General features: G+C 48.8%; 1 protein-coding gene across 1 annotated transcript in view; it reads right to left on the bottom strand.

Moving 5' to 3' along the window:
- Window positions 1-10,000, bottom strand: part of TBK1 (TANK binding kinase 1) — an 84,829-nt gene that overhangs the window by 73,307 nt on the left and 1,522 nt on the right. The gene's annotated exons all lie outside the window — the stretch shown is intronic.

A 10,000-nucleotide genomic window follows, 5' to 3' on the forward strand; every position in this document is an offset into this window, starting at 1 on the left:
TTTTCCACTCCTCTACTGTCGTCTGATCAACGCCACCACTCTCGCCGCTAACTGCACGTGCCGAGATCTTGTTTCGAGCTTGAAATCGGGCAAGCCAACCGTTGGATGCCTTGAAATCCACCTCACCAATAGCTGTCGTGATTTCTAAGGCCTTCGCTTTTACCATAGGACCGCTGACAGGGATCCTCTTCAATGAACGAGCAGCATGGAACAATGTGTGCACGCGGTTGTCAATGTCTACGAACTGCCTCCTTTTCGTCGACTTCGCGAAGGTTGGGCCCGTCTTCGAATTCCTTCAATATCGACTCTTTACGACGTAAAATACCGTTCACTGCGCCCAGCGAAATTCCGAAATCAGCAGCGAGTTTGCGTTGCGACTTGGATTCCGCTTCCTTTACCAGACGGACTTTATCTTCCAACGGCAGATCGTGATGAGTTTTTGGCATTTTGGTGTATCGTACTGCGTGAACTTCAATAGCAAGTGAAGATTGATGGAAAGGGAGGTGTGCAGGGCCTTCTTGTGCCCCTCCCTCAGGGGGGAGGCCTCTGCTGATTGGACGAAATTGTAATTCTTGACGCTTATTGGTTGATTACCATTGATTAATTTAGAATCAGGTTCTAATCAAGTCACTATCTCTTCACACCCCGCTGCATTTTCTATCCATGCCATTGCGTCCAGTAAAACGAACTGCGCGATGGGTGGTAATTAGCAACGGCATTTGTTTGTATGACATTTGCCATGCAGCCGCGGCTGAACAATGGCCATGTTTCGCACTGATGCCTTCAAAGGTTGGAGTAGCGTTCACAGTGCGGGGTAAAAACTGGTTTGGGACTGGTAAAAAGCATGTTCATATGAGGGGTGTTCAGATTATCGGGGGCACTATGTACAGGATTTCCCATCTAAAAATTTGGGACTGGCCAAAAACGCGTTCAAATGCGGGGTGTTCAGAGAGCGGGGTTTTACTGTATTAGTTATAGTGGGGCGGCTTAGCCCAAATATTCAAAAGAATTGTGCATTTTGTGATACAAGCACAAAATTTGGCAGAAATGTACATTAATATGTTGCGAACATTTTCAGATATTGGGCCACTTGAAATTCTCTCTTTATGTCCGCCATATTGGATTTTAAAAATGGCCACCACTTGAAATCAACATTTGCTATTATCTCTGGACGTAATGCAGCTATTGACTTGATTCTGGTATCTAAATGTATGTTTTTGGGGGCAAGGAATCCAATGGTACCATTTTCAACTTAATATTATCTTTCAGTCTGTTATATAATTTTATTTGGAAATTATCTAGGCAAATATTGGATTCAACACAATACTTTGAAAAGAATGTCTTGGTTCTGCAAATATAAATAAATAAAAAAACTATACTAAATCATGAGTAACAACTCAGACAAGCTCATATATACTGGCAGTCTAAAATATAAACTCACATCAAGTGACTGCAGCAGCACTGTACATCCTGCAACACCGTGCCTACAACCACTACTGTCTGGGAGAAACCAGGGATGCAGAGGACCTTCCGGAGTTTGAAGACTGGTGTTGCCAGAGAGGAGAAGACATCCCCCAGTTTCACTACTGGGCAACCGTGCTGGAACTTGAACTGTTGGTTCTAGTGTATGTGCGTTCTCTCAGGCAGGGATCGTTAATGATGTATCTTGATGCCCTGATAGAGCTGGTCCCCTGGTTCCATGCACTGGATCACACCCACTATGCTAGGTGGATACCAGTGCACCTGAAGGACATGGCCAAATTCACCAAACACCCAGATGTAGCCAGGAAATTCAGGGAAAGCCACTTCACCGTTCAGAAAACACAGAGGGTGTTCTCTTCAATCCCGATTGACCAGGCACATGAGCAGAATAATGCCTGCATCAAAGGAGACGGTGGAGCAGTTGGGCTCACTGACAACCCTAGTGCCCTAAATCACTGGATGGTTGTGGGATCAGAAGTTGCCAGGGTGATCGAAGAATTCCAGGATGGGACTGGAGACGGCAAACAGCAGACACGTCATCATGATCAGACGCCAAGTGTACAGGCCTCATTTGTGAAAGATGTTCGCTCTCTCGTCGGTGTCATCGAGGAGATGGGCAACCCATTCGAGGAGGAGAGTCAGGATGTAGTCAAACTGGACACAAAGGAGATCGCACATCCTGCTGCTGTGGAGACCGTGATGAATGCCAAGAGGATTGGCCAAGAGCAGTTCGAGGCTTTCACCAGAGAGTGTCTGTTGGACAGAACAAAGGCAGTGGACGCACCCATTCCTCGTAACAAGCTGAAGGTGTTCAGCACTTCCACTCCAAGAAGCCAGAGCATAGGTCAGCAACAGCTCGCCTCCATCAAGAATGACCGTGAACTCTTCGCACGCCTGTACATTGGCTGCCAGACGAGGGATGGAAACCTTGAGAAGTTCTTTTGTCACGAGAATCTGGCATGTCCTCCTGCATTGTCTGATGGTGGAAGCCTCTGCACTGGTACCAAGAGTGATCTCCTCACATGCTTGGAAGAAGTCTCCGACGCAAAGACAGACACTCCTGTCACGACCTGTATTATGCTTGATGGAGCAGCCATCGTCCAGATGCTGAAGCCGGCTGCATCAAAGACCTTTGAAGAGTATGCACAACAGATCTTCATCCCATATATGTCCACGAAGCTGCAAACAGTGTCACGCCTGGATCTGGTCTGGGATACTTACCTTGCTGATTCACTGAAAGGTAGTACACGTGCAAAGCGGGGACAAGGTGTGCGGAGACGTGTGGTGGCTGCCGCAGCCATACCAGGAAACTGGCAGAACTTCCTACGAGTGGACTGCAACAAGACCGAGCTGTTCAGGTTCCTCTCAGCAGCTCTCATGGAATGGGTTGACCAGGAGGACAAGCAACTCGTCATTACTGATGGAGAGGCAGTGCTCAGCAAGCCACTGCTGCCAGATCTGACCTCACTCGCCCCATGTAACCATGAAGAAGCTGACAGTCGGATGTTGCAGCATGCATCTCACGCAGTCCAGCATGGACACCATGCAATACTCATCCGGACTATAGACACCGATGTTGTGGTGCTGGCAGTGTCCCTGGCACAGGAGTTGCAACCAGAAGACAAACTGTGGCTGGCATTCGGAACAGGCCAGAGTTTCCGATACCTAGCAGCACACGAAATAGCAGCTGGATTGGGACGAGAGAAGGCTCGTGCACTGCCAATGTTCCACGCTCAAACTGGATGCCACACTGTGTCTAGTTTTCATAGACATGGCAAGAAGACTGCGTGGGCAGTCTGGACGGTACTGCCAAAACTCACTGAGGCGCTGCTGCTGCCCTCTGCACCTCGTGACATACCAGACAATGCAATGCGCATCATCGAGAGGTTCGTGATCCTGTTGTATGATCGAACCAGCAAATGCACAGACATTGACAAGGCCAGGAGGAAACTCTGTGCAAGGAAGAACAATGTGCAGCTCATCCCTCCAACGAAGGCAGCTCTGGAGGAACATGTCAAGAGGGCAGTGTATCAAGGTGGACATGTGTGGGGTCAGATACTGCTGCCAGCACCAGAGCTCCCTCCACCAACCAACTGGGGTTGGTCAAGGACTGGAGAAGGACAGTACACACCTTACTGGACCAGGCTAACTGAGGCAGCTCACAGCTGCATTGAGCTGGTTTCTTGCAAGTGCAAGAAAGGGTGTGTGAGGCGCTGCAAGTGCAAAAAGGCTGCCCTTCAGTGCACAGCCCTCTGTGTGTGTGAAAGGGACTGCACATGACGATGAGTCAACAACATACATGTACTTGTGGTACTGCTGAACTTGTTAACACGACACTGTTTATGTACACGTATCTTCAGTTCCGGTATATACCTAGCCTCAGATACCAGTACACCTAGCCTCAAATACTAGACCATGTAGCATGTCAGTATTATACCTAAGACATTTACAGATATAAGACATTCTTTTCAAAGTATTGTGTTGAATCCAATATTTGCCCAGATAATTTCCAAATAAAATTATATAACAGACTGTGATAGATAATATTGTTGCGGATTCGCGCCCGCCGGCGTGAGAGCGGCCACGTAACTCGAATCGCGGCACGTCGCCCACCGGACGGAGAATCCCGTCGTGACCCTCTCGGACTAACGCCGGGAACTAGTCACGGGTGGGCCTTTCGGCCTCACCACGATCGTGCCAATCGGCCCCCCGCGTGGGATAGGGTTGCTCGCCATATTCGACCTACCTAAGTACCCACACGGAGGGTAGACCGGGCGATCGCACCTCGCCGCAGGTCGACTTCGGACACGGGCCACTTTAAGCGACCCGTTCCGTACTATCGGGATAACCGAGCGGTGTTATCGTCAACCTCGACGGTTCGATTAATTATTGGGCGTATTTAGCCCACGACCAACCCTTTACGTGAAGTAAGATGGAGATTCAATAAAGGAAAAGACGAAGCGAAATGGGAAAACAGTTCAACAATAAGCACATTTATTCCGCGGCAAACGGAAAGCACACATATACAATTATACACCAAAAGCAAATGTAAAAGTAGAAGAAACACAACAATTCTGCACAAAAAGCAAATGCAACAATGCAGATCTACTACCGACTACCGAGCACACGGCAACACTTATACAGTTTTACTTCACAGACAGCGCCGACAACACATATACTCAAAGCAAAAGAAAAAGGGGCCACCCTCATCGACAAGGGGGCAGACGGGCCTGGGGCCGAGACCGCGTCGAGCCTACCCGTCTGGTGATGAGCCACAAAATGGCGGCGGCGCCCCGACTCCGCGGGCCTCGCTGGCACTGCCTGGAATGGGGTGGGAACGGGGCCCCCTTCTCACAATATCTCAGCGCGGGGGGAAACAGGGAGGGGTTGTTGATGCTCGGGGGAAAGAGGATATCTGGATGGCTTGGGTCCCGCGACGAGCGACTCCACTGCGACCTCGGCCGCGTTACCGGCCTCCCTTCTCCGCAGCTCCCCGACTCTGACACGACACTCTCTCGACTGCCTTCGCCGCCGCCACAACTCTCCAACTCTCCCACTCTCCACTCTTATCAACTCCGTCCAACTGCCTCGATTCGCTCCGCGCTCGGTGCTTTATAGTCCGACAGGAGAAATCATATGCAGATTTTTGGATCAGGAATCGCTCGGGGGCGGAGCCACGCTCCCCATTGGACAGAGGAAAAGTGGGCGTGAATGATTCTTGATCCGCGAATCTGCATATAGCGATTATACTCCGATGCACCTGGAGGCGGGGCCAAATCGCCCCACGCTCGCTGATAGGACGGAACAGAAGTGGGCGTGAATCATTCTTGATCCGATTTCTCGGAAAGGCTGGTGTTTTTGCACCCGCTGCTCGGTGCGCGCCCTGTACGAGTCCAGCATCGATGCCCACAAGCGGCGCGGGAATGGCGGTGATGCGATGGTTGCGAGGGCGAGTTGTGACGGTAAAGGTCGTGGCTGTTGGCGTTGCTGTTGTTGTGAAGTGGCGTTGCGGTTGGTGGCTGGTGTGTGAAAGCGGTTGTGGAGAAGGTGTATGTTGTGAAGGCGGTTCTGGAGAAGGTGGCTGTGGTTGTCGAGATGCGGTTGGTGGTGGTTGTGGTGGTAGTAATGGCGGTTGGTCCAAAATAAAGATAGTAAAAGAAAAACGGCTATCTAAAAGGGTCGCAGCCCCAATGAATGACATTTATTCCCTCTAAACAACGGGTTTGGGCCTAACTACACATATACTTACAGAGATATCTCACCTACGGGACCTGAATGGTGGTTTGCGAATTTCGTCAACCACAACAATATTAAGTTGAAAATGGTACCATTGGATTCCTTGCCCCCAAAAACATACATTTAGATACCAGTATCAAGTCGATAGCTGTATTACGTCCAGAGATAATAGCAAATGTAGATTTCAAGTGGCGGCCATTTTGAAATCCAATATGGCGGACATAAAGAGAGAATTTCAAGTGGCCCAATATCTGAAAATGTTCGCAACATATTAAATGTACATTTGTGCCAAATTTGGTGCTTGTATCACAAAATGCACAACAGGTTTGCTATGCTGCTACACTATTATGGCCACAGGTACCGAGTGAATGCATTTATAAGAGGGTTAATTCTCATTTCTCCTCGGAAGAACTGGAGCTGGGGCCACCGCTCACAATTAACTTTGTGGTGCAGTGAGTTGCTTAACAACCATGAATGTCAAACAGTTAACCATGAGTTCCAGTTTCCACCGTCTAATGAGAGGTCACATGGCCTCCTGACCAGGGAACGCGCCCTCAGCGATGCACCAATCTATTCTTGATTAGATCTGAATTAGGGCAGCCGAGCATTTACTGCTGATGCACACCAACTATGACAGGTTAATTAGTTTGGGAATTATAATCTCCCAGTCTATCGAGGTTTGGACAATGCTGGATCAATGGAAGGAAATAATCACGGACAGGTTGAAACATCAACAAGGAATTTATTATAAAGAAAAATAAATAAAATGAACGACTTTTTTATTTCCTCGCCGATTAAATGGATGAATTCAGATCAATCAAATGCTCAAACAAAATAATCTCAAGCAAATTAAAAAAAAAAATTCAACAAGCATTTACAGAAAAATGGACAAAGAGCAGATGCTCATCACGACGCCTTACTTCACAATTAAACACAAGACACGGATACCCAGCAGATCATTCAGGGGGAAAAGAAATCCTGTCTCAGCTTACCAAGGCAGAAGTTGTTGTGCGTTGATTAAAATAAACAAAAATGGGTGAGCGTGCCTTGGTCTACCTCTCCAAATGAGCTCTTCACAGCCCAGCTCGTTTTCACTGCCAGCGCCATGCCTCGCCGTGCACCCACCCGCAAACAGGCTCAAACACCAATCGACGTCACATAGTCACCCCCAGGAACGCCAATAACCAGGTACGCCAAGAGCCAGGTACACCAAGAACCAGCAGGAACAGTCCAACTGCCGTTGCTGCTATCCACAACCGTCATCAGGGTCTACAGCCAACCGCCATCAGGGTCTCTGACCAGCCGTCAGCAAGAACTCTCCCCAACTGCAAGCAAGGCAGTCCTGCTGTGCTTTTATCGTTGACCAGTGTGGGCGGAGCCTCAAGCAGACTTCAGCCAAATACAGCTTGTCTATTGGAGCATCGCTGCACGCGACCTCCAACCGTCTATTCTCACGGTCATCCTCTCCTGACCATTGAACAAGATGCAACTCACAATTAACACAGGCGTGGCTTACGACGCCATGTTCGGGGCGCTGGACGAACGCCAGAAAGCGGCCATTTGCCGGAACAACTGAGCGAAAACATGAAGCGCCCACAAAACATCAACGGGAAATTATCACCTCGTTGTTCAGCCCGATACGAATAAGAGCCAGTTAGCGTCCATACAGCTGCTGAACAGGGCGTCAATCCTGATGGAAGAAAGTGGGTGTCAAACGTCGATGAAAAAAAGGCGGGTGTCGAACGTCAATGGAAAAAGGTGCATGCCTGAGGTAAATGATCCACAGCCATGTCTGACTGTCAGAATAACTGTTCAGGAAAAGCCCACGGTGTGTTTATTGACTCAAATGTCCTGCAAGTCCAATGTGTCTTGACAACCAAAATAAAATGTGTAAATAAATAGTCGATTGCCAAGCCAATGTGTCTTGATGGAAGAGGAATAGAATGAGTCTCCATTGGGCTATCGGCTATCTCTTGTGCACACGAACAGTGAATATTGCTCATGCAGAAATGAAAACCGACGTAAAATCATACGTCATGAACGTGTCGTAAAGAGGAAAAGGTTATCCCAAAAGAAAGAGAGGGAACCTGTTGGAGAAGGGAAGACAACACATCAAAGAGTCAGAATCTCACCAGACAAGGGGATGAGTCTATTCTGAACATGCATTTGTGGAAATAACGGTCTGAGGACCTGGATGCTGTGTACATTACTCGGATCCGATTCTGAAATCCACAACACACACACACACACACACACACACACACACACACACACACACACACACACACACACACACACACACACACACACACACACACACACACACACACACTGACAAGTCCCACATTTAACCTTCCCATCGATGGAAAGAAGCACGAAGCCGTTCATGGGCTCACATCGTGGGGAGTTTTCGCAATAAGGGCTACAACATCACGGCAGGGGTAATCGTGCCTCGTGGCCAACCGATCCTGGTCCTCATCCCAGTAACATGCTGGGCTACTGAGGGGTCAGACATAGCCGAGCTCCGGTTCTTGCTCTCCTCGAGAGCTTCATCAACCTGCAGACACACACTACCCCACCCACAAACCTAGCAGTGTCCCCTCCCCAGTTGTCATCCTATCTACATACACCTGTAGTACATGCTGAGTGATGGAGAGAGTGAGGGAATGAGAGTGGGCAGAAGACGATACTCATACAAGTGCTGACAGGCACAAACAACACCGTGGGAGAAAAACCTAAAAATAAATAAAAACTTTTAATAATAATAATAAATACAATAGAAATGAGAGGGATTCCCCACCAGCAGAAAAGAAAGCCGATTGGGGGGGGGGAGTGGTTCAGGGTTCGGGGGACATTAAAATGAGCTCCGTCTGACCGACCGATCATCCATCCATTTGGCGGAGTGATCCGACTGCGTCGGAGTGGCGACCCGTCCAGGATTGTGCCAAATAGCCCAGGAGATGCTTCAGCAGCACCGACGCTCTGTACGGAGGATGGTCCCCATGGATGGATGGAATGTCTAAAGTTCTCCTTCAACTTGAATCTCACTGACACAACACCGAGATCCGAGACAGACAAAAATTCAAACCACCCGGACAACCAAAACAACTCGGACAACCCAAACAAACAACCACCACTCAAACAACTCGGACAACCCAAACAACTCGGACAACCCAAACCACCATCACTCAAACAACTCGTACAACCCAAACCACCATCACTCAAACAACTCGGACAACCCAAACCACCATCACTCAAACAACTCGTACAACCCAAACCACCATCACTCAAACAACTCGTACAACCCAAACCACCATCACCCAAACAACTCGGACAACCCAAACCACCACCACTCAAACAACTCGGACAACCCAAACCACCACCACTCAAACAACTCGCACAACCCAAACCACCATCACTCAAACAACTCGCACAACCCAAACAACTCGGACAACCCAAACCACCACCACTCAAACAACTCGGACAACCCAAACCACCATCACCCAAACAACTCGGACAACCCAAACCACCATCACTCAAACAACTCGTACAACCCAAACCACCATCACTCAAACAACTCGTACAACCCAAACCACCATCACTCAAACAACTCGTACAACCCAAACCACCATCACCCAAACAACTCGGACAACCCAAACCACCCTCACACAAACAACTCGGACAACCCAAACCACCACCACTCAAACAACTCGCACAACCCAAACCACCATCACTCAAACAACTCGCACAACCCAAACAACTCGGACAACCCAAACCACCACCACTCAAACAACTCGGACAACCCAAACCACCATCACTCAAACAACTCGGACAACCCAAACCACCATCACTCAAACAACTCGCACAACCCAAACAACTCGGACAACCCAAACCACCATCACTCAAACAACTCGTACAACCCAAACCACCATCACTCAAACAACTCGCACAACCCAAACCACCATCACTCAAACAACTCGGACAACCCAAACAACCACCACTCAAACAACTCGGACAACCCAAACAACCACCACTCAAACAACTCGGACAACCCAAACAACCACCACTCAAACAACTCGGACAACCCAAACAACGACCACTCAAACAACTCGGACAACCCAAACAACCACCACTCAAACAACTCGGACAACCCAAACCACCATCACTCAAACAACTTGGACAACCCAAACAACTCGGACAACCCAAACAACTCGGACAACCCAAACAACCACCACTCAAATAACTCGGACAACTCAAACAACTCGCACAACCCAAACCACCA

Source organism: Eptatretus burgeri, chromosome 2, assembly GCF_056783735.1.
Source record: "Eptatretus burgeri isolate ZD-2024b chromosome 2, Ebu_testis_v1, whole genome shotgun sequence".
Classification (NCBI taxonomy): domain Eukaryota; kingdom Metazoa; phylum Chordata; class Myxini; order Myxiniformes; family Myxinidae; genus Eptatretus; species Eptatretus burgeri.